At 45.0% G+C, this 24994-nt stretch overlaps 1 protein-coding gene across 1 annotated transcript in view; it reads left to right on the top strand.

Moving 5' to 3' along the window:
* The window catches only part of LOC122787696 (BCAS3 microtubule associated cell migration factor), a 4651713-nt gene that overhangs the window by 1472051 nt on the left and 3154668 nt on the right, over window positions 1-24994 (top strand). The gene's annotated exons all lie outside the window — the stretch shown is intronic.

Raw genomic sequence — 24994 nt, 5'->3', positions numbered from 1 at the left:
TGGGGGCACCTGACATGTGGGGCAAGAAAAACTGATGTAATGGCGTCGTCTGCATGATGTTCATCGTGTTACACTGCTGCAGTCATTACACTTGGGTTATCCTGCCATCAGGCGGTCCCGCAGTCGGCCAGAGTTCCAAAGTCTTGGTCCGGCGTCGGTTGCTGTCGCCTCCTCCATGACATCAGTGCAACAGGGGTATATAAGATGCAGCCGACGCCATTTTCTTCAGTCTTTCTTGCCACGCGGTGCTCGAAGCTAAAGCAGTTCGCAAGTGCCGGTCGGCCGTCTCCTGAGATTTTCATTCCGAATCCAGAACCAAAGTCTTCTACAAAGCTAAGTACCTCATTGCAGAAACTTTTTCTTGCCTCAGACCGATGTCAGTAAAAGTTAATACCTGTATTTCTTGTGGGAAGCAAATACCTCATAAGGATTTCCATTCCTATTGTATCCCATGCCTAGGCCCTGACCACGACATTACTGGTTGTTGGTTTTGTGCTAGGTTTAACAAGTGCATTATTAAACGTCGGTTTGATTTTGCCCGACTTTATTTTGGTAGAAAATCCAATTATACCATGCCGTCGGAACTTCCGACGACCGGAATACACAAAAAACGCAGAGACAAGGATAGGCATCCGAGGCCCAAAACTGACGACGAAGCCTCTTCTAGGCCAGTCACCAATTCTCCAGTTCTCCAGTTTTCAGCGAGGCACCTTCGCAGCCCCTGACTACCGATTCTGTAGAACCACAAGCCGCCTCTGACTCCCACGTGGAGATGGCTGGGCCTTCAGATGCACAAGCTCTTCAGCCTACCGAGGCTAACCTTTCAGAGGGGTCCGGAGTAGCTGAGCAACCCACAGCTACAGAGGGTGTCTTCAGATCTACTCAGTTAAGCATTAAACCCTCAGCTAAGTCTAAGCCTCCTTTAAAGTCAAAGAAACAAATACAGCATTCTCCATGACAGGCCTCCATGCCTAAGAAACAAATGCTCATCATGGCCGAAGACCTAATTACTCTGATCAGGGGGTCCCATCCCCCTCCTGATAAAAGGCCTAGACAGGATGCAGACTATGACTCATCCGACCAGGTGTCCATCTCTTCTGATTCATCCTCAGACCTAGGATACTCTTTACCCCCTTATGAGGATTCTGATGCTGAGGAATCTATTCCATCAGCCTCACCGCCTGAGGACTACTCCTTTGGGGAAACCCTACATACCATGAGGGAGCATTTCCACTGGGAAGGCCAGGATTACTCAGAATCCAAGAAAAGGCTCAGAGACTTCCTTTTATCACCTCAACACAGACCCCTTGCTATTCCGCCAGTGTTAGATATTGTGGATGATGTGTATACTGAATCCAGCTTAAATCCTGATTCCTTACCTCCAGCCCCTGTTAAACCTGACAGATACTACAGAGTCCCTGACTCACATAAATTTCTGTATAAAAGCCCTGTAGCTGACCCTGAAACTATTTCTCAGGGACCGAAAGGAGTTAAGGCCTCATCAGCCAAGAATCCAGTTCCCTCTGACAGAGATTCCAGAGCAGTAGACAGATGGGGAAAAAAAGTATATACGTCTGCAACTTCAGCAATGAGTGCCTTAAATTGTCAGTTTCACATGCTAAAATATCAGCAATTTTTACTGTCTCAGTTAAAACAAAAAATGCTTCCAGAATCAGATCCTCTTAATTTTAAAGAAATGCAGGATTTATTGCATGCAGCTGAACAAGTGGGAAAGCATACTTTGCAATGTGGTTTTGATTCTCTAGAGGCCTCCTGCAGAGCAGCAGTTACAGGCTTTGTCATTAGAAGACATGCTTGGTTAAAAGAACATACATTACCAGATCATGTTAAAGCAAAATTATTAGATGCACCTTTGCAGCAGGATGTGTTATTTGGAGTTAAGGCAGAAGAGGCACTAAAGAAAATGGAGAATAAGGCAAAATCTATGCAAATGGTGAAGGATTTCTTACAGGTTCAGCCTCCTAGATTTAGCAGAAACTGGCCAACTAAGAATTGGTCCTTTCCAATTACAGACAGACCTCAAAGGGGAAGATACAGACGTCCAAGAGGTAGAGGTCAAATACAAGGTCCTTACAGGCCTCGACAATGGGTTGCATCAGGCCAGAAAGAAGGGGAAGACAGGCCACAACCATATAAAAATCAGCTCCAATGACTTCCCATTACAAGTTGCCAAACAAATCCTTCTTGGCAGCCCCCTTGGGAGGAAAACTGGCACTCTTCTACCACAATTGGCAAATGATCACCAAAGACAAATGGGTTCTCAACATTGTATTTCAAGGTTACAGGTTCCACTTTCACACTCTGCCAAGGTTTGTAGGAATGCCAAATCTGCCACCAAATCAATGGGCAGAGGCTCAAAAACAAATTACAGCACTCATGGATATGAGAGCTATTCAAAAGGTACCATCACAGGAGCAAGGACAAGGATTTTACTCAAGACTCTTTCTGGTACCCAAAAAGGACAAAGCCTGGAGGCCCATTCTGGATCTTTTATCTCTAAACACTTACCTGGATGTTCCGAAATTCAAAATGTTGACATTACAGCAGCTTTTTCCCATGCTGGGCAAGAAAGTTTGGCTCGTGACTTTGGACTTCAAAGAGGCATACCTGCATGTCCCTATCAGACAAAACTGCAGAAGATACCTCAGATTCATAGCTGGTTCAATGCACTACCAATTCTCTGCACTGCCCTTTGGCTTATCTACTGTGCCCAGGGTCTTCACAAAGTGCCTGGCACCAGTAATTGCATTTTGCAGACAGAAAGGAATTCAGATTTATCCGTACCTGGACGACTGCCTGATTCAAGCAGAGAGCAAGGGCATTCTTCTAAAGCATCTGGCGTTTGTAAAAAAGTTATTAAGTTACCTGGGGTACACAGTAAACGAAAAGAAATCAAAACTAGTGCCCTCACAAGAGATTATATTCCTGGGTGCCAGCTTGAACACAACGGCCCAGATGGCTTATCTCACACCACACAAACAAGGACATCTGACTCAATACTTTCAATTGATGGCAACAAAGACCCAGCTCCCTGCAAGAAAAATTCTGCAGGCCTTGGGTTACATGGCATCCTGCATACTACTAATTCCATATGCCAGACTGCATATGAGGAAACTACAATGGTACCTAAAGAATGTATGGTCTCAACACTGTCAAAGTTTGGAAACAGTTATACCACTAATCCCTTGCCTTCAACAGGAGTTTCAATGGTGGGCTCAAGCTTGTCACCTCAACAAGGGACAGCCTTTTACACAACCCACAGCCTGGCAAACACTGAGAACAGATGCATCGGATTACGCCTGGGGAGCACATATGGCAGGCAAATGTATTCAGGGCACGTGGACCGCAGAACAAAGGCATCTTCACATCAATCAAAAAGAGATGCTAGCTGTACAAAATGCGCTTATAGCTTTCAAGGACCTGCTGCATCCAGGACAGCTACTACTAAAGACAGACAACACCACAGTTATGTGGTACATAATCACGCAAGGGGGCACTCACTCCTACCCCCTATGCAGACAAGCTATGACCTTATGGAACACCGCTATAAACCTTCAAGTTCATCTGCAAGCACAATTCCTGCCAGGAGAGAAAAACTCACTGGCAGACGAATTAAGCATAAACATCATGGATCCCCATGAATGGGAGTTGAATACACAAATTTTCAGAATGATAACACAGAAATGGTGGAGCCCGGACATAGATCTGTTTGCATCCCCAATAAACTGCCAGCTACAAAAATTCTGCACAAGGAGTTACCATCCACAAGCATGGAAAGTGGATGCCTTCTCATTCAGCTGGGAGAACCTACAAGTATATGCTTTCCCACCACTACCTCTCCTGCCAAAGGTATTCATAAAAGCCAGGCAGGAAAAGCCAAAGATGATCCTGATTGCACCAGACTGGCCACGCCAGCACTGGTACCCAATCTTAAGGAGCATAGCACAAGAACCACCCTGGGTTTTGCCTCAAATCCCACATCTGCTGACTCAGCACAACAAACAAATAACTACACAGCCAGCTAAAGACCTTAAACCTAGCTTCATGGAAGATTCCTTAGTCAAGCAAGCAATGCCTCTCTCCAAAGCTGTTATGGATGTCATTCTGGAGGCCAGATGGCCTAGTACCAGGAAAGCCTATTCGGATAAATGAAAGAGATTCTGTGCCTGGAACCAAGCTCACAGCCTTGACCCTCTTGTCCCAAACATTTCTCAGATACTACAATACTTAACTGAGATGCTGGACAAAGGACTATCCTTCTCATCCATCAAGATCCACGCCTCTACCATCTCTGCTCATTAACACACGGATCCACCAATTGTCTCTAATCCTCTGTTAAAACAGTACCGCAGAGGGGCTAAAAACATAAGACCACCCCGTAGAGCACCTACTCCAACTTGGGACTTAACTTTGTTTTGGAGAAGCTATCTTTACCTCCTTTTGAGCCAGCCAACACAGCAGAATTAAAATATATCTCTTGGAAAACTGCTCTGCTCCTGGCAATAACATCAGCACGAAGAGTTTCAGAATTACAGGCACTAATGGCAGTGGAACCTTTCCTCATTTTCCACCAGGACAGGGTGTCTTTACGAACTAACCCTACTTTTATGCCAAAGGTGGTATCCAGTGTGGCTCTAAACCAAATTATTCACCTGCCAACTTTTTATCCTAAACCACAGAATAAAGGGGAGAGGCTACTGCACTCTTTGGACATTCACAGGCAGTTACGCTTCTACTTGGACAAAACCAAAGCTTTCAGAAAATCTGAGCAATTATTGGTAGCATATGCTGCAGGAGCACATGAAAAGCCATTTCAAAACAGACTATTTCAAAATGGATAGGACATTGTATACATTTCTGCTACACATACCATGGAAAACCTGTACCTAGCAGCATTAGATCTCACTCCACCAGGGCAACAGCCACTTCAACTGCCTACCTCAGGGGAGTACCTGCCAAGGATATTTTGGAAGCAGCAACTTGGAGTTCTGTACACACCTTCACCAATCATTACCATCTGCCTCTATACTCTAAATCCAGAGCTGGCTTCACCACTGCAGTGCTGCAGGGCCTTATAGCCAGGGCGAGTTGTCACCAAGACTACTCTTGCCAAATGATTGAAAGAGTGTATTTCCTTTGTTTACTCTTCTAAGTAGAACAGGCCATTACAAGGCAAAATCAAGACTCATTTTACAAGGTTTGTGGCAACTTTCCAGGAAAAGAACTGCCTTTGTAGTGCTCTGTAATATCTTTCCAAAAGGACCACTCTAGGGTATTTGTAGCTCGGGCTCTGTCCCACAGGTTGAGGAAGAATGATGGTGTCATCATCAAATAAAGAAGTTATGTTCTTACCATAAGGTTACATCTGTGTTGTCACTACATTCTTCCTCAACCTTCCGTCGCGCCTTCCCTCCAAGATTGAGAGACCTGTTGGATAGCTTCATAGGCAACACAGATGTCCTTCAAGGATGCATCTGCAGTCCTAACAAATGGGTTGTCCTGTCGTCAGGCAGCCCTTCGGTCGGCCGGATTCCAAAGTCTGGGTCTGGCCTCGGCTGGTGTCGCACTTCACCCGACGTCATCTCTGCTGGTCTTCGGGTATAAAGGCATCAGCCGACGCCATTTTCCTCAGTCTTTCTTGCCGCGTGGCGCCCGAAGCAGAAGCTGTTCGCAAGTGCCAGTCGGTCAGATCCAGAGATTAATACTACCGAATACTACTTCGAAGACTTCTAAAAGCTAAGTACCCCGTTGGGGACTCTTTCTTGCCTCAGCCGATGTCAGAAAAAGTAAATAACTGTTTAACTTGTGGGAAACAAATACCTCATAAAGATTTCCACTCTTACTGCTTACCTTGTTTAGGCCCAGACCACGACGTAGCAGCTTGTTTAGCCTGTGCTTCCTTCAACCGACGAACGCTTAGGCGTCGGTCGGAGTTTGCTGAACAGTTTTTCGGCTCAGACTTTGCGTACATTATGCCGTCGGATCCTCCGACTACCCAAATTGTTAAAAAACGCAAAGAAAAGGACCGACACTCGCGGTCCGCGGTTTCGGCCGAAACCACGGCTAAGCAAACCGCGAGTGTGTTGGTTTTGGCCGAAACCGAGCAAACGGTTCAATCTACAGCCGAATCCATGACTACTACCGAGGCCCCTTCTACCCTAGCTGAATCGGCCTCTGAAATTTTGCCTACTAATGTGGTTTCTCTCGAGTTGTCAGACACCATCCCTTTGGATGTCTCTACCCCAGCACGTGGTGCTGCTAGGCCTCCTGCAGCCATGTCTATAAAGGCCTTTGCCAGGGCTAAAGCAGCCAAAACTGCTAAATCAGTGCCTGTTAAGCCCCCCTCTCACAGGCCCAGCTCCAGTTCACAAATGCTTACTCTGGCAGTGGATCTCATCTCTTTAATAAGGGGATCCCAATCTCACCCTGACAGGGCCTCACAACCTCCGGAAAAGAGACCTAGAGCAGAGCCCCCTGAGCCAGGCTCCTCAGATGACTCTTCTGATGACTCAGACATTACAGACCATCAAGAGGCTCCTCTTTCTACTTATGAAGATTCTGATGCTGAAGAATCTATTCCTTCTGCCTCTCCACCAGAGGAATTTTCCTTTGGGGAAACCTTACATGCCATGCAGAGCAATTCCAATGGCAGGGACAAGATTTCTCAGATTCAAGAAAAAGGCTTAGGACCTTTTTACACTTACCGCAACATAGGCCCTTAGCTATACCTCCAGTTCTTCCTGTTGTGGATGATGCATTTAATGATGTTTGCACTGCTCCTGATACTTTACCTCCAGCCCCTGCTAAGCCCGACAGGTTCTACAGGGTACCGGACACTCATCACCACTTATACAAGGCTCCTTTTGCAGATCCGGAGACTATCTCCCAGGGGCCTAAGGCAGTAGCTTCGACCTCAGCTAAAAACCCTCTCCCTTCTGATAGGGAATCCAAGTCCTTAGAGAGATGGGGCAAAAAAGTATACACCTCTGCTACTCTCTCAGCTAGAGCTTTGAACTGTCAGTTTCATATGATCCAATACCAGGAGTACATGCTTGATCAGTTAACTAAGAAACTGTCCTCTGATGATTCCTTAGATAAGAAATATGTTCTAGAAATGGTGAATAACATTCAGCAGGTTAGTAACCATTCTTTAAAATGTGGCTATGATGCACTGGAGGCTTCATTTAGATCAGCCATGACTGGCACAGTTATAAGAAGGCATGCATGGTTGAAAGAACAGGTCTCGCCGGATCATGTTAAAGCAAAGCTATTAGATGCTCCTATGGACAAGGTCAGTTTATTTGGTTCTCCTGCCCAACAAGTAATGAAGAAAATGGAAGAGAAGGCAAAATCTGTACAAACAGTGAAAGATTTCTTACAGGTACAGCCCCCAAGGTTCAGCAGGAACTGTCCTTCCAAAAATTGGTCCTTTCCAGACTCCTCTAAAAATCAGAGAGGCAGGAATAGACGTTCCAGAGGCAGAAATCAATCCAGAGGAGGTGCCTACAGGGGACGCCAGTGGCAAGGCAATAACCAACGAGGCACAGATACAACCACGACCACTGCAACAGGACAATCACAGTGACTTGGCTCTAACACCGCCTACCAGGGAACAAATAGTAGCACCCTTAGGCGGAAAATTAGCCTTATTTTCAAAAAAACTGGCACTATATCACAAGAGACAACTGGATTTTGCAAACTATAGACCAAGGCTACAGGTTTCATTTCCACACCTTACCAGCAAAAAGAGGAATGCCAAACCTGCCACCAAATCAAAAGTCAGAAGCCCTAAAACAAATAGCTCAATTAACAAAGATGAGAGCTGTGGAAAGGGTACCACTTACAGAACAGGGCAAAGGATTTTACTCCAGACTCTTCCTAGTACCAAGAAAAGAGAACAGTTGGAGACCTATTCTCGACCTGTCCGCTTTAAACACATTCATCATCGTTCCAAAATTCAAAATGCTGACCCTACACCAACTTCTTCCCATGCTGGGCAAGGAGTATTGGCTGGTTACTCTAGATCTCAAGGAGGCATACCTGCACGTCCCCATACGACCAATTTGCAGAAGATACCTCAGATTTCTTGCAGGATCAGAGCATTATCAATTCTCAGCATTGCCCTTTGGCTTATCTACTGCGCCCAGAGTGTTCACGAAATGCCTGGCATCAGTAATCGCTCATTGCAGGCTTCAGGAATCCAAATTTATCCATACCTGGACGACTGCCTGATACAAGCGGACAACAAAAGCAAGCTGACACAAGACTTACAAAGAGTAATTTGCTTACTACAAGCCCTGGGATACACAGTCAATTTAAAAAAGTCAAAACTGATACCATCCCAGACAATAACATTCTTGGGTGCAGAATTGGACACAGTAAAACAGATGGCATTCCTAACTGCAGAAAAACAAGAACAACTTCCTCTGTACTTCTTGGCACTAGCAAAGCAGAACAAGCTAACAGCAAGGAAAGTACTGCAGGCCTTGGGTTTCATGGCATCCTGCATAATCTTGGTTCCCCATGCCAGACTGCATATGAGAAAGCTACAGTGGTACCTAAAGAATTTATGGTCTCAACACAAGCACAGCTTAGAAACCAAAATACCACTAATTCCATGCCTGAAACAAGAGTTCCTATGGTGGGCTCAGACATGCCAGGCAAACCCAGGCTTGTCCTTCCACAACATTCAAGCAAGCCAAACCATCACAACAGACGCCTCAGACCTCGGTTGGGGGGCACACATGCTGGACAAGTGCATTCAAGGCATATGGACTCCAGATCAACTACACCTGCACATAAATCAAAAAGAAATGCTGGCAGTAAAACTAGCAATCCAGAATTTCAGACCATTCCTCAAAGAGGGCCAATTGATGATAAGGACAGACAACACCACAGTCATGTGGTACATCAACAAACAGGGAGGCACTCATTCATACCCCCTATGCTGAATGACTCTGGACCTGTGGAATATGGCTCTGAGCTACAACATTCAATTACAGGCAATATTCGTACCGGGAAAAGAAAACATCCTAGCAGACATGTTAAGCAGAACTATCTCGGATGCTCACGAATGGATGCTACACCCGGACATCTTCAAGGCCATCACAAAGAAATGGGGAATGCCACAAATAGACCTATTTGCATCCCCACTCAATCACCAGCTCAAGAAATTCTGCACAAGGACATACCACCCCCTTGCTTGGAGGGTGGACTCTCTATCCTTCAATTGGAAAGGCCTGACAGCATATGCATTTCCACCCCTTCCTTTGATGCACAAGGTGCTACTGAAAATCAAAGAGGAACGTCCAAGGATAATTCTGATAGCTCCAAATTGGCCAAGACAACATTGGTATCCATTACTGAGGAGCATGTCTCGGGGGGGAACGTGGACTCTACCCCTGATTCCTTTGATGCTGACTCAGAGCAACTACAACATCTTGCATCCAAACCTGAAAACTCTACAACTCACTGCCTGGAACGTTACATAAGAGCATCCAACCCAGATTTATCCCAAAGGGTTAAAGACATTATCCTTGAGGCCCGCAGACCTTCTACTAGAAGGAACTATGCAGGAAAATGGAAAAGGTTTGTCATTTGGAGTATGGAAAGAGGGAAAGATGTGTCAAAGGTAGATATTGCCAACATCCTGGAGTATTTGGCAGAGCTCCTACATACTGGCCTGTCCTATTCCTCCATCAAGATACATGCATCAGCTATTTCTGCAGAATACAGCCTCGATCCCCCTGTCTTCTCGCATCCTCTACTCAGACAGTTCCTCAGAGGAATTAAGAATGTTAAACCTCCTAGGAAACCACCATTACCAGCATGGGACTTGAATTTTGTGTTAGAAAAATTGACACTCCCTCCATTCGAACCAGCAGCAACAGCAGATCTTCAACACCTATCCTGGAAAACTGCTTTCCTACTGGCAATTACTTCAGCAAGAAGGGTCTCGGAACTACAGGCTTTAATGGCAGTACAACCCTTCCTAATCTTCCATCAAGATAGAGTGTCCATGAGAACTAATCCTACATTTATGCCTAAGGTGGTATCCAGAGCGTCTCTAAACCAGGCAATCCACCTACCTACCTTCTTTCCCAATCCACAGAACAAAGGGGAAAGACTGCTGCATACCTTGGATGTACATAGACAGTTGCGCTACTACCTGGACAGAACCAAGGGCAATAGAAAAACTGACCAGCTCCTAGTAGCCTATGCAACAGGAAGGGAAGGAAAAGCAATTTCCAAACAGACAATCTCCAAGTGGATAGGAAATTGCATAAGATTCTGTTACTCCTATCATGGAAAGCAAATTCCACAGAACATAAGGCCTCATTCTACAAGGGCTACAGCCACTACCACAGCCTTCTTACGAGGAGTGGCTACCAAGGACATTATTGAGGCTGCTACTTGGACCTCCGTGCATACATTTGCCAAGCATTATAACTTACCTCTATACTCTAGATCCCGAGCAGGGTTTGCCACTGCTGTGTTGCAAGGGATCCTAACTACACCATAATTCTTATTCCTCCTCCCCTAGTTTGGCTATGGTATTCTACCCATTTGTTAGGACTGCAGATGCATCCTTGAAGGACATAGTACAGTTTTGTACCTACCATAAATGTAGATGTCCGAACAGGATAGCATCTGCAGTCAGGATTACCCACCCTCCTTCCCCTCTATTGCCCACCTAATAGCTAGCTGGGCGGGGAGGGATCTCTTATGGTGTATTTGTTTGTATATATGTACATACATGCATATTTTTTGTGTTTGCCTTCTACTTTTTGGAAAACATTGGCATTTACCCAAAAATTTAGCTATCCAAGAGGGCTACTGGCATCTGGGGCAAGAAACACTGAGGAAAATGGCGTCGGCTGATGCCTTTATACCCGAAGACCAGCAGAGATGACGTCGGGTGAAGTGCGACACCAGCCGAGGCCAGACCCAGACTTTGGAATCCGGCCAACCGAAGGGCTGCCTGACGACAGGACAACCCATTAGTTAGGACTGCAGATGCTATCCTGTTCGGACATCTACATTTATGGTAGGTACAAAACTGTACTTTCCTGATCTTTATAGTTTTTCTTTGGTACACTTATCTTCATAAGACGCATCTTTGTTTGAGTTAAAATGCATACATATGTACAGGGTTGCTGCAAACTTCATTTGAGTTAGGCTGGGGGAATTAGGCATTATGGGTAGGATGGGAAGGGGTTGAGCTTGGTTTCTTCAGCTTGGAAAACAGCCGAGTTGGTTCCGACACTTAGAGGTTGAGGAAGAATGCAGTGAAAACACAGCTGGAATGTTATGTTAAGAACATTACTACTACTGTGAAATTTACAGATTTTCTTTCATGCATCTTCCAAGTCAGTAGCTTTTTTTATTATCAACTTGAAAATATGTCTGCAGGTGCAATCATGAAAGGTCTGAACATTGCTGAGTGATCAGTACAAGGCACCATGCAATTAACATTTAAATTAGGAAGGTTTGTGGCCTGCACTGTGGTGGCAGGACAGGTAGCTTACATCCTTCTAAGTTGGGAACTGCTGATTGAGGGCTCAGTGTCTGTTATTCTAAAATTGTATTAGTTCTGGTTTAAGCACTTGGGCTTCAGGCCAGTTATTTTACATTAAGAAGGTTCGTGGTCTGCACTCTTGTGGGAGGAGAGGCTGGACTCTGCCCTTCTGAGCTGGGAATTTCTGGTTAAAGGCTTATAGTGCCTGCATATTTGAACTGTTTCTTACTGAAATTGGTACACCTTGTTTGCTGTAGCATAGACTAGATCCAGGCCTGCTGAATCTAGCTTTGTTTGTATGCTTGTTGTTTCTTTGCTTATTTCCCTGAAACGCTAATTCCACCTAAAATGCGGCTTTTTAGCGCTTCTGTGGATCCCTAGTGATATCTGCATTGTTTACTGTACTAATTTCCTTGTTTCACTTGAAAGAAAGTTACTGTTTGTCGTTTTTGCATTTAAGTTACCTGTAAGACATAGCATTTAAGTTACCTGGCACTTGCTCACTAAAGCAATTATATAAGTCAGCACTAAAAAATTAAAAGCACTACATCCTCACAAACTCCCCTTGAGTACCTTGTTCCCCATTGGCCCTTTTTTTCAATTATAAAGGAATTCCCAATACTATTCTAGCATGTCCAAAGGTCAGTTGTCAATCTCCTCTCCGGTCCAGCTGGTGAATCTGGGAATCTTGAGGCAATGTTACAACTGCCTCATGTACACAGACAACCCTCTCCTCCTCCCAACAAATTCCAACACATGTGAGAGATGCAGTTATATAGCCAAACTGGAGGCTAAGCTCTCTCAACTCAGTACTGGCGTAACCAGTCAGGAGGAGAAGGAAACCACACTCACTACAATTGCAGTCTCACATAGACCTACCACGACAGCAAAACCAAACACATAAACACACAAAAACTTACTCGGAGGCTCTAAATAAAAATCTGCCTAAGCAGCAGAGACCTCCAAAGCAGACACCCAAGCAACCGCTACCCCAAAAAGTACAGTTTTGTACCTACCATAAATGTAGATGTTCGAAGATCCACATTGCTGCAGTCCTTACACTTGGGTAGTCCGCTGTCCTCGGTCGGCCCGAATATCAAAGTATTAGGCTGACGTCGGTCAAGGCGCATAAGACTGACATCAGGACGTCAGGGTACAAATGCGCATGACCGACGTCATATCCTCAGTCTTTTCTTGCCCCAGATGTCAGAAGACCCTAAACAGAAAGGTCAAAACCAAAAGACAGCAAAAAACAACCAACCACCCGTGTACTAACCATCTGTACAATATATACAATATTCACAATATGTACAACCCAAACCACACAACCGCCTCTAACTACAGAGGGGAAGGAGGGAGGGTAAATTGGACTGCAGCAATGTGGATCTTCGAACATCTACATTTATGGTAGGTACAAAACTGTACTATGTTCTTCATCTCACATTGCTGCAGTCCTTACACTTGGGTAGAATCCCAAAGCAGAGATAAGGGAGGATGGCAAACCTATAAAGCAGTAGGAGCTGCCAAAATGCCCTGTAAAATTGCAGTGGCAAAACCAGCCCTCGATTTAGAGTAAAGTGGAAGGTGATAATGCTTAGAGAAAGTATGCACTGAACTCCAAGTAGCTGCCTCCAAAATATCTTTAGTTGCCACCCCTTAAAAGATGTAGAAGTGGCAGTAGCCCTAGTGGAATGAGGCCTAATCCCAGCTGGAATCTCCTTACCATGATGGGAATAACAGAAAGCAATACAAAACCCAATCCACTTAGAAATAGTTTGTTTTGACACAGGCTTGCCCTGAGAACCCAAAGCAAAAGAAACAAATAACTGCTGAGACTGCCTGAACCCTTTAGTTCTGCTCAAATAATATCGCAACTGCCTGTGTATATCCAAAGTGTGCAAAATCTTTTCCCCTTTATTTGGGGGTTTGCATAAAAAGTAGGCAAATGAATAGTTTGGTTTAAAGCCACACTAGAGACCACTTTAGGCATAAAGGAAGGATTAGTACGCAAAGATACCCTATCCTTATGGAAAATTAAGAAAGGCTCAACTGCCATAAGGGCCTGTAATTCAGAAACCCTTCTCGCAGAGGTAATGGCCAACAAAAAAGCAGTCTTCCATGATAAATATTTCAACTCAGCAGTAGCTGCAGGCTCAAAAGGTTGTAGAGTGAGTTTCTCCAACACAAAATTGAGAGCCCAAGCAGGAGTAGGAGCTCTCCGTGGGGGTCTTATATTCTTTGCCCCTCTAAGGAATTGCTTAAACAAAGGATGAGAAAACAATGGTGGGTCACAGTCATAGTGAGCAGAAATTGCTGCAGCATGAACCTTAATAGAAGAGAAGGACAAACCTTTGTCCAGTAACTCAGTAAGATATTGAAGAGCCACACTTAAATTAGGCTTAGAAACATCAAATGCCTTTGCTGCACTCCAAAATAAAAATCTCTTCCATTTATCTGCGTACACTTTCCTTGTACTAGGCCTTCTGGCCTCCAAAATAACATTCAAAACTTGCTGTGGAAGCTGAGACCCTCCAGGGTTTAAAACAGAATATGCCAGGCTGTCAGGTGAAGAGAGTGAAGTTTGACATTGAGTAAATGACTGTTCTCCTGAGACAGCAGGTGTGGAATCGAAGGTAAAGGCCATGGAGGCTCCCGTACCAGACTTCTCAGTAGTGGGTACCAGTGCTGTCGAGGCCAATCTGGAGCTATTAAAATCATCTTTGGCTTGTCCTGTCTGACCTTCAGAAGTACCTTTGGGAGGAGAGGCAGAGGTGGAAAGGCATACACATGAAGATTGCTCCAATTGAATGAAAGAGCATCCACTTACCAAGCTGTGGGATGAAACCTTTTTGTGCAAAACTTTGGCAGCTGGTAGTTGAGTGGAGAAGCGAACAGATCTATGTTTGGAGTTCCCCATGACACTGTCAATTTCTGAAATACATGAGGATCCAATTTCCACTCGTGGGGATCCATAATTTGTCTGCTCAACACATCTGCTAAGGAGTTCTGTGCTCCCGGCAGAAACCTTGCCTGAAGATTTAGCTGTAAACTGAGAGCAGTCTCCCACAAAATCATTGCTTGTCTGCATAGAGGATAAGAATGTGTTCCCCCTTGCTTGTTGATGTACCACATGACAGTTGTGTTGTCTGTTAGAATCAATACCTGCCCTGGAAGAAGTAAATCCTTGAAAGCTATTAATGCAAATTGGACTGCTAACATCTCCTTCAAGTTGATATGTAGATGTAGAAGTCTGGCAGGCCACGTGTCTTGTATCCACTTTCCATTTAGATGAGCTCCCCAAGCTTTGTCTGAGGCATCTGTCGTTAGAATCTGACTCGCCTCTGGCCGGGTCACAGAGAGTCCCTTGTTTAGGTGACATTCCTGAGCCCACCACAAAAATTCCTTTTGAATGCAAGGTATTATCTGAATGACAGTGTCCATATCTTGGCAGTGCTGTGTCCATACATTTTGAGATACCATTGTAGCTTCCTCATATGCAGTTTGGCATTGGGAAGCACCAGAATACAAGATGCCATGAACCCCAAGGCTTGAAGGACTGTCCTTGCAGTCAGCCTGGACTGATGAGACAATTGATGGAAGTAAAGAAAGATTCTTTTGTTTGTCCGGGGTCAAAAAGGCCATCTGGGATGCTGTATTCAGTCTCACACCCAGAAAGCACATGTCCTGAGAGGGTACTAGACTGGACTTTATTTCGTTCACAGAATACCCCAGGCATCTTAGCACTGCTATCACATAGTGTAAATGATGAAGAAGTTCGTCCTTTCCTTGAGCAAGAATCAGGCAATCGTCCAAATAAGGATAGATCTGTATTCCTTTTAGCCTGAAGAAAGCTATCACTGGAGCCAGAACCTTCGTGAACACTCTGGGCGCAGTAGATAAGCCAAAGGGCAATGCAGAGAACTGATAATGAGAAGTCCCAGTCCGAAAACGCAGATACTTCCTGCAACTTAGCCTGATAGGAACATGAAGGTAAGCCTCCTTGAGATCCAGAGTCACCATCCAGTGATCTTTGCCCAGCAGAGGTAGAAGCTGTTGTAACGTCAACATTTTGAACTTGGGAATGTCCAGATAAGTGTTGAGGATAGATAAATCCAAAATTGGTCTCCACGTGTTCCCCTTCTTTGGTACTAGGAACAGGCGAGAATAAAATCCTAGGCCCACTTCTGGCAGAGGGTCAGTCTTTGCTGAGGAGGAACGTCCGGCATGCCTTTGAAAGGAGGCAAGGTATGGAAATAAAACCTGTAACCTTGGTATATGATATCCAATACCCATCTGTCTTGGGTAATCAAACTCCAATTTTCCTTGAAAAGTGCCAACCTTCCTCCCAAAGGTGCTGCCAGGCAAGAAGGATCTGGCAGCTGAAAAGGTAGGTCATTGGGCCTGTTTACGAAAGGACTGACCCCTGCCCTCACCTGAAGATTGTGCAGGAGAACTCCCTGTTCTAGGTCTGAAGGAGCTCTGAGCTCTGCCCCTACCACGTCTAGATCTACCCCTAAACTGGGAATCATAAGAAGGGTACGTCCACCCCTTAGCAGGCCAATTCCTACTAAACTTCGGAGGCTGGACTTGCAAAAAGTCTTTAACAGTCTGCATAGACTTAGCCTTGTCTTCCATTTTCTTCAAGACTGACTCCACAGGTGAACCAAACAACACATCAGACTGTAAAGGAGCATCCAAAATCCTTGTCTTAACATGTTCAGACAAATTCTGATCCCTCAGCCAGGCGTGCCTGCGAAGAACTGACCCAGTGGCAGCCACCCTAGACGAGGCCTGTATAGCATCAAAACCACATTGTAAAGAATGCTTACCCACCTGTTCAGAGGCGTGTACCAAATCTTGTAGTTCCTTACACTCAATGCCTTCCGCCAGAGCATCTACCTTAGACTTCAGTTGAGAAAGAAGATAGTTTTGATATTTCAACATGTGAAACTGGCAATTCAAAGCCCTCATAGCTAAGGTGGAAGAAGTATAGACTTTCTTTCCCCATCTATCCAAAGCTCTGGCCTCTTTATCTGGAGGAACCGGATTTTTACAACAGAGGCCTTGACACCCTTAGGTCCCTGACTAACAGTTTCTGGGTCCGCCCTAGGACTCTTATAAAGATATTTATGAGCCTCAGGCACCCTATAATACCTATCCGGTTTAACAGGAGCAGGAGGCAAAGAATCAGGATTAAGTGAAGCCTCGCAAACACATCTTCCACAACATCCAGAACAGGAGGTATAGCCAAAGGCCTATGCTGGGGTAAAAGCAAAAATTCCCTAAGCCTTTTCCTGGAATCAGAGAAGTCCTGACCTTCCCACTTAAAATGTTCCCTCATGGAATGAAGAGTCTCTGAAAAAGAAAAATCCTCTGGAGGAGAAGCAGGAGGAGTGGAATCATCTGCATCAGAATCAGAATAAGGAGAGTACTCCTGCAAGTCTTCAGCCGAAGACTCTGAAACATCTGAAGCCTGCTCAAAACTCCCCAACTCTGGTTCGACCCTAGGCCTCTTATCTGGAGGGGGCAAAGAACCTCTAATCAAAGTAATTAAATCTTCTGCCATTTTAAGCATGTGCTTCTTGGGCACAGATCCTGAAGAACTAGGAGTGACCCCAACAGAAGCTAAACCTGGCCTGCCTCTGGGAGAAGCCTTAGAAACAGGAGGAGAGGGCCTAACCACCCTAGGCAGGGAGGGGAGTACAGTAACCTGAGAAGCCCCTTCAGCCTGACCTGCCTCCTGAGAGGCCACATCCTGCAATAACAAAGTCTCCCCCTGGGCCTCCAGAGAAGCCTCCGGCGGAACCACCGGTTCCACTGACGCCTCTAAAGAACCGGCGTCCGGTACGGACGACTCTTCTTGCCTGGGCTTAGCTGCCTTGTCTTTGCGCTTCTTGAAGAAGCGGCGCGAGCATCCGGCGGCATCTTATAATTGCACCGCTTCCCAAAGACCAACCTGGCACAATCTAACCTTCGCAATAGTGCGCTTATTGAACCTAGCACAAAGCGACACCCAACAACGTCGTGCTCAGGCCCCAAACAAGGAATACACAAAGTATGATAATCTCTATGCGGTATCTGTTCCCCACAAGAAATACAGTTATTCACTTTTCTGACATCCGGTAAACCACTGAGGCAAGAAAAACTAAAATATTCCCAACGGGTACTTAGCCAACTTTGACTCGGTCTGAAACTCCGAATTGAAAAATTTCAGAGCAACGGCACTTGCAACGCTGCTTCTGCATCGGACCATGCGGCAAAAAAGACTGAGGATATGACGTCGGTCATGCGCATTTGTACCCTGACGTCCTGATGTCAGTCTTATGCGCCTTGACCGACGTCAGCCTAATACTTTGATATTCGGGCCGACCGAGGACAGCGGACTACCCAAGTGTAAGGACTGCAGCAATGTGAGATGAAGAACATCCAAAACACGTGCAACACATAGCTCATAAAGCCAGTGTGCCGAACAGTCACAGCCCTTAAGGCTAAACAGCACACCTGATACACTTGTAATAGGTGACTCTATCGTCAGGCACACTGACGTCCCGCTCACCAGGCTGAACAAGGAGAAGGACACGGTGAGCTGCCTGTTGGGTGCTAGGATCCACCACATAACACAAGCACTCCGGTCACTCCAAGGGAAGTACAAATATGACTCGGTCATTGTTCATGCTGGTGTGAATGACCTGAGACGTACCTCCCTGGACTACATGAAAAGAGACATAGAGGAGCTCTCCGAGCATGTAGCCCAGGCCGGTATGACCCTGACCTTGAGTAGCATCTTACCCTCACCAAGAATGATGCCACAATATGAAGACAAGATGATCAATTTCAACAATTGGCTTAAGTATTGGTGTCATTCAAAGGGGATCCAATGCCTGTCAACCTGGGATGACATGCTCGACAAGCCACAATGCTTTGCTAGGGACGGCTTGCACCTGTCACCCCTGGGCTTTCGGATATTGGCAAAGGCTCTTGTTACCCCCATAGTGCCTTTTTTTAGGCAAGACTCAGAAGACAAACCCACCTCCATAGGTATCATAAGGGATAAGAAACTAAGAGTAATGCTACTCAACGTCAGAAGTCTAAACCTCAAGATGCACGCACTTGAAACTCTCCTTAGCATGGAGAACATCGATATCTGTGCAGTAATAGAAACCTGGTTCAAGGCTCCCAAGAGCACCCCAGTACTACCAGGTTATACCTCATACCATGCTTTTCGGCCCCAAAACTTGGACCGAACCAGAAAAGGAGGGGGGGAGTATCAATATTCGTCAAACATACCCGCACCTCCAGGTTGGTGGCACAGCACGAAACATCAGAGCCTATCCATGTGCAACTAACAGTGGGTAAAACTGCCTTCCAGTTTATAGCCTGCTACAGACCACCCTCCCAAACCGAGGAATCCCACTCGGCCTTCCTGAGAACACTGGAAAATATGAAGGTCTCTCCAAACACCATTATATTAGGCGACTTCAACTACCCAAACATAGACTGGGAGCATTACTCTAGCTCCAACACCCTAGCCCAAAGGTTCCTAGAATTTATAAACTCAAATGCTATGGAACAACTTGTTACCACTCCCACAAGAGGGGAAAACATACTGGACCTGATCACCGCCAACATGGGGACTCTATGCTCCAGACCAGAAATGTATCCCTCACTGGTAAGATCAGACCGTAAACTAATCTCACTGGATATTCACATCCCGACCCCACCCCCTGCCCAGAAAACCACAGTGAAAAACTTCTCTAAAGCAAATTTCACACTCCTCAAAACTGAGGTGGAATCCATCAAAGCCCCCGGGCCTGTGGAAAATATGGCCCAGACCGCAGAATCCATTATAAACGCATTCTGTGAACACCTTCAGGAATGCATGGATCATGCAATCCCAAATAAAACCAAGACCCAATCCTCCAAAGGCAGACTGGACACCAGCCATAAACAAACTATACAATAGAAGGAGGAAGCTACTACATGATAGAGCAAAATCCTAAAAAGGGAAGGCATCTCTGATCAGTATTAGCAAAAAACTACGGGCACTCATAAAATCATCTAAGGCCAGCTTCGAGAGAAAAATTGCACAGGACACTAAAAATAATTACAAGGCTTTCTTTAGTTATGTTAGGAACCTGGGTGGGAATTCCCAGATATGCTCAGAATTAGTCCAAAATGACAAAAAATACACTGAACCCACAGACATTGCCAACATCCTAGCTGACAGGTTCAGTGCAAACTCCCCCCCCACCACCAAAAGGGCAAATATCTATCCCAGCAGAGTGCTGCCCCCTGACATCTCAGATGCTCAGGTAAGAGCCGCCCTCTCCAAAGCAAAAAACACAGCATCAATTGGACCAGACGGTGTCCCGGGCTGCGTCCTACATGAACTCCAAGAAGAGCTAAACCCAAACATAGAACTACTGTTCAGTCTCAGCCTTACTACAGGATATGTACCAAAGAGTGGCGTACAGCAACAGTGGTCCCTCTCCACAAAGGTGGTGCCTCAACGGATCCTGGAAACTATCGCCCCATAAGCCTGACAAGCTTGGTCTGCAAAGCTATGGAAAGGATCATCATGGACCTCATAAAGATATTGGGGACCTACAGACACTGGATCCTACCCAGTTCGGCTTTAAGGGCAGATCCTGCCTCTTAAACCTGGTCGATTTCTTTGAAACAGTCACCAAGGCCATTGACAAGGGGAAGGTGGTCCACACAGCCTACCTGGTCCTCGCAAAAGCCTTCGATACAGTACCCCACTCGGGCAATATAGATAAGCTCAGCAGCTTAAATATAAACCCCTATGTCACTAGATGGGTTGCAAACTGGCTCAAGGACAGAACCCACATGGTTAGAATTGCTGGAGCCATGTCAGACTCCAAACCAGTTACAAGTGGCGTCCCACAAGGCTCTGTCCTAGGACCTCTGTTGTTCGGTATATATTTCTCGGAAGTACAGGCCAACACGGAAGGACTGTGGCTGACCAAGTTCGCAGATGACTGCAAACTGGGCGCCATAATCGACTCTCCAGCCGACACAAGCATCCTCCTAAAGGGCCTCATAGAAACAGACAACTGGTGCCAGAGCCATGGCCTCAAGCTAAAAGCCAAAAAGTGTATAGTCATCCCCTTTGACAAAAACAAAGTGCCCACAAATTACCACATAGGTGGTAATCCATTAAGTACAGAAGAAGTAATTAGGGACCTGGGGACCCAAGTTGATAGCAATCTCTCATTTGACAACCACGTGGCCAAAGTGGTTAGAAAAACATTTTATATAGCCCACCTAATCATGAAGGGCTTCACATCTAGATCAGGGGAGGTCATCGTGCATCTTTACTCATCCCTCATCAGGTCCATAATTGAGTACAATGCCCCTTTTGGGATGTACCTTACCAGACACCTGCAGCAACTGGAAAGACCCCAAAAGTACCTCACCAAGAGGATCAGAGGGCTCAAACAGATGCCATCTGCTGCCCGGTTAAAGAAACTCCAGCTCTACTCAGTGGCATACCGCCTGCACAGAGGCGATCTGTGCCTGATGTATAAAGCCATGTCCAACCCGGAATTAATGGACATGCTGCACCTCAGAAAATCCAAATCCCATTGAGCTATGCGCTCAAGAGACTTGAACCTCAGCACTGAAATAAATAGGACATGTTGGAGGGACAGATTCATAACCCAGAGGCTCCCTTCACTCTGGAATAAAATCTCAGTCCAGGTTAGGCAGAGTCCCTCATTGACTGTCTTCAAGAGGAATCTTGATGAGTGGATGGGAGATCGTAGGTTTACCCCGGGTATCACTTCTGTGTCACTGTTAGACAGAGGCACAGTATACTAACCTGGAAAAAGGGCATAGCAGAATTAATTTTAAATGGGTGGCGAAAGCCAAACACACTCTGGCTAGGCTTATAAATGCCCTAGGGTAGATAGCCTAGTATGAACCTATGAACCTATGAAAATGTGTATTGGCAAGCAGTTCAGTAAAAATAAATTAAGTTTGAAACTGTGAAAAATGAATAAGTTTATCAGGCAGTTGCTTCCCCCTGAACCGTAGCACTTGAATGTATTTAACGTAACTGTGCACAGTTTTGTTTATTTAAAGGTAGCCAGTACACTTTTTTTAGGGCTGAAAGTTGATGTTTACTGAAGGCATGCAAATTGTTTTTCACATCTCTGAGAGGAAGATATATATATAAGAAAATAAGATGTGGCAATTAATTTAAATGACAGTTTATCATGGGTAAGGTTAATTTTAGATTAGGTAATGGCTCTGTGTGCAGCCTTTGATTTGGAGCAACTGCTCTTGTCTGCAGGGGTATTGAACGTATACATAACATTGTGTGCTTGTTTTAAGTTTAGGAGGGAGGTGGTTCCAAAAATGTATTTTTGTTTGACTTTTTTTTTTTCATTGAAGCAAAAAGTATTCAAGTGTTATACTTTCAAATGGTGATAATAAGAAACTGCATGTGCATGTAATTTAAACGTTGGACGTGTACATTGAAAAGAATTGTCATTTACAATATTTACAATAGATGTGAATAATAAGCTTTCTATTGTAATGGCTACGCTATCCATATTATCGTGCAGTGTAAATGGCTCTAGCAGTATAGACAAAAAGCAGAGTACTGAATTATATTAAGAAGGGTAGGGCTGAAATAGCAGTGTTGCAGGAGATGCATTTAGATAGAAACGAGCACGTGAATTTGACAAGGAAAGGATTTTGGGGTGGATATTCAGCAGAATACCAGGGACAAAGGAAAAGGAGAGTAATGATTGCCAGAGGTGTTCAATAGTACTAGAAGTAGAAAATAAGACAATAGTAACTTTGTGGTAATAAGAGGTTATTGGCTGGGTAGTTGGATTGCACTAGCATGCACTTATATTACACGTAAAACTGCTGTCATGGAGCTTTAACTTGTTACTTCCTGCAAGAGTACAGTCAGGAAAGCAGAGTTCCTGACGCGTAACCTGTAAGAATGCACTTGTCTTTACAGGAGACTACCCTGTACTCCTGGAACGAGTGTAGTTGTCGCTGGTTTCAAAGGATAATTTCTGAAGTTCTCTTAAAAAAATGCATATTTAAAACTAAGGCAGCAAGAAGGTTTCTACAAATTTACATGATTTACTAAGCATGCCAGTGAAGTGATCATCATAGGTTATGCAGAGCTGGAGTTTGTTTACAAAGCATTATGAAAAAATAGGGCATTTCCATGTTTATGTTAATGGTGCAAAAAGAGTGTGCTACTATCATTTGGGGAGTGGGGTATTCATGCAGTGGGTGTTAGTAATAAATAACATTAAAATATTGTGGGTAATGTGAAGACATTGAGGTATAAATGCTCTTTTTGGTAAAGCAGTTATGAATATTACCTGTATTTTAATAACTGCATTAATGTCATAAAAGCTATGCGACTTACAGGTGAACACATGGTACCATAAGGCATACAATATTGCTACCAATATTTGTCATCTAACAGAAATGGTTTTGTAGATTAATATTTTAAAATATTGTGAAACATATGCATGCTTTGCACAGATTCAGCAGTATAACAAAACAGCAGTATGCTATCCACTCTTGCCATTTATCAAAAACATGAACAGAGGAACAGTTCCTTCACTGATGTATATTGGATCTGTTTTGCACACGTCCTTCTTTTTTCATGTTGCAGTATTCATAACAGTAGGGAGATGATTGCCTTCAGCTCCGAACATCCATCCAGTATACCAAATTCTTAAGCTAGGGGGTATGTGCCACGTTGCATGTCAGAGCCATAAATTGATGTCTGCTATAAATGTGATGTCTATACGTACCCAACTCAAAACTTTTCTGCCACAGTGATCTACGGACCTCTGATCCCCAGCTTGTGGAATCCATTTTGCTCCTCTGACTTCAGCTGTCCGCTTCAGATAAGTACCCTTTGGGATTTTTTGTATTTATATTTCTTCTTGATTTCCAGATGTACATGTCAGTTAGGAAGGGAAAGTGTGCTTTTGGAAAGCCAATTCCTCATAAGGACACACACAATCATTGTATGTTTTGTTTAGAAGAAGACCACGACTGCAAGTCTTATGACATCTGAGAGTCCTTTGTACCTAGAACCTTGCATAGTCATCTGGCTGCTTTAAAGTTAACTTAGAAAACCAGAGTGTCCAATGTTTGGCATTGGGTATGGAGGGTGGGGTAGGTACCTCCGAGGAACCGCCTCGGAAGAAGGCCAAAAAAGTTAGGCCAGACATCCATGCTGCACCTCAGGGGTCTGGTGAGTTTCTTGAGGCAGATGTTAGCCCAGGGTCCCACTGGATGTCGGTTTCACAGATGGAACCAGGAACCATGGTGGAAGTCTGTTCAGCTGAAACCCAAAGTACGTCCACTGAGGTTGATCAGCCATCATGCCCTGATGGTGAGGAGGAGCCACGGCTTGTGGTGTCGGAGGGGCCTACTACTGCCTTACCAACCATCCCGATATTGGCTCCCAAACCTACTACTACTTGCATTTCTCTTAAGAGAAAACAAAAGGAAAAACAGAGAATTGAAGAGCCAGCATAAAAACACAGAACTACTGAACCTGCTCCTGGATGGGAAGTCTTTTCCCAGAATTTGTTCAGAGTGTTTCAGGCCCTTCAGTCTCCAATCCCCAATTTACCCTACCCACCTGTGCAGACCTTGGAGGAGTCCGAGGAAGAACTCTCTTCTTCTGATGAATCCCTGGCCTACTGTTCCGAGCTTGAGTCTTCCAAAGACTTGGCTACTCCTGAGGATGAGGACACAGTTGGTCCTGATTCACCTGGTGCAGAATTCTCCTTTGGGGACACCTTACTCTTATGAGAGAACATTTTAAATGGGAGGTCTCTGTTTCTGAGACTAAAAAGAGGTATTTCAAACTCCTGCAGATGGACAAGCCTTCTCCATCTGCAGTTCCTCCTTTGCTTCCAGCTTTTCTGGATGCTTTTCAGGCTGCATCTCAGGTCCCAGATTCTCAGCCCCCACCTTCTAAATGATGATATAGATTTTACAAAGTCCCCCAGTAGGCACCGTTCTTCAACCCCCCCCCCCTGCAGACCCAGCAGTCATTGCTGTGTCAGCAGAAAAATCCTCCAGACAACTACCTTCCACCTCTCTATTCCCTACAGATAAGGATAGCAAATTCATGGATAGACAGGGTAAGGAAATTTATACTGCTTCCGCACTAACCATTAGAGCTATTAATTATCAAACCCATATGGCTAGGTTTGTTCTAGATACCTTGTTTGAGGCCTCTGCACTGCTGCCTGATGTGCCAGATTCTCCTACTAAGACTCAGCTTTACGCCCTGCTCTCCAATGGCTCTCAGGTGACCAGGCATTCCATCAAGTGCAGTTATGATACTGTAGAAGCATCTTCCAAATCTGCAGCATCTGGCTCTGTACTGAGAAGGTAATACTGGGTGAGACTTCAGCCCCTACCCCTGGA

Source organism: Protopterus annectens, chromosome 13.part0, assembly GCF_019279795.1.
Source record: "Protopterus annectens isolate FY-2018-M chromosome 13.part0, PAN1.0, whole genome shotgun sequence".
In the NCBI taxonomy this organism is placed as follows: Eukaryota; Metazoa; Chordata; order Ceratodontiformes; family Protopteridae; genus Protopterus; species Protopterus annectens.
The sequence above is the reverse complement of the archived record's forward strand: the minus strand, read 5'-3'. Positions and strand labels throughout refer to the sequence as shown.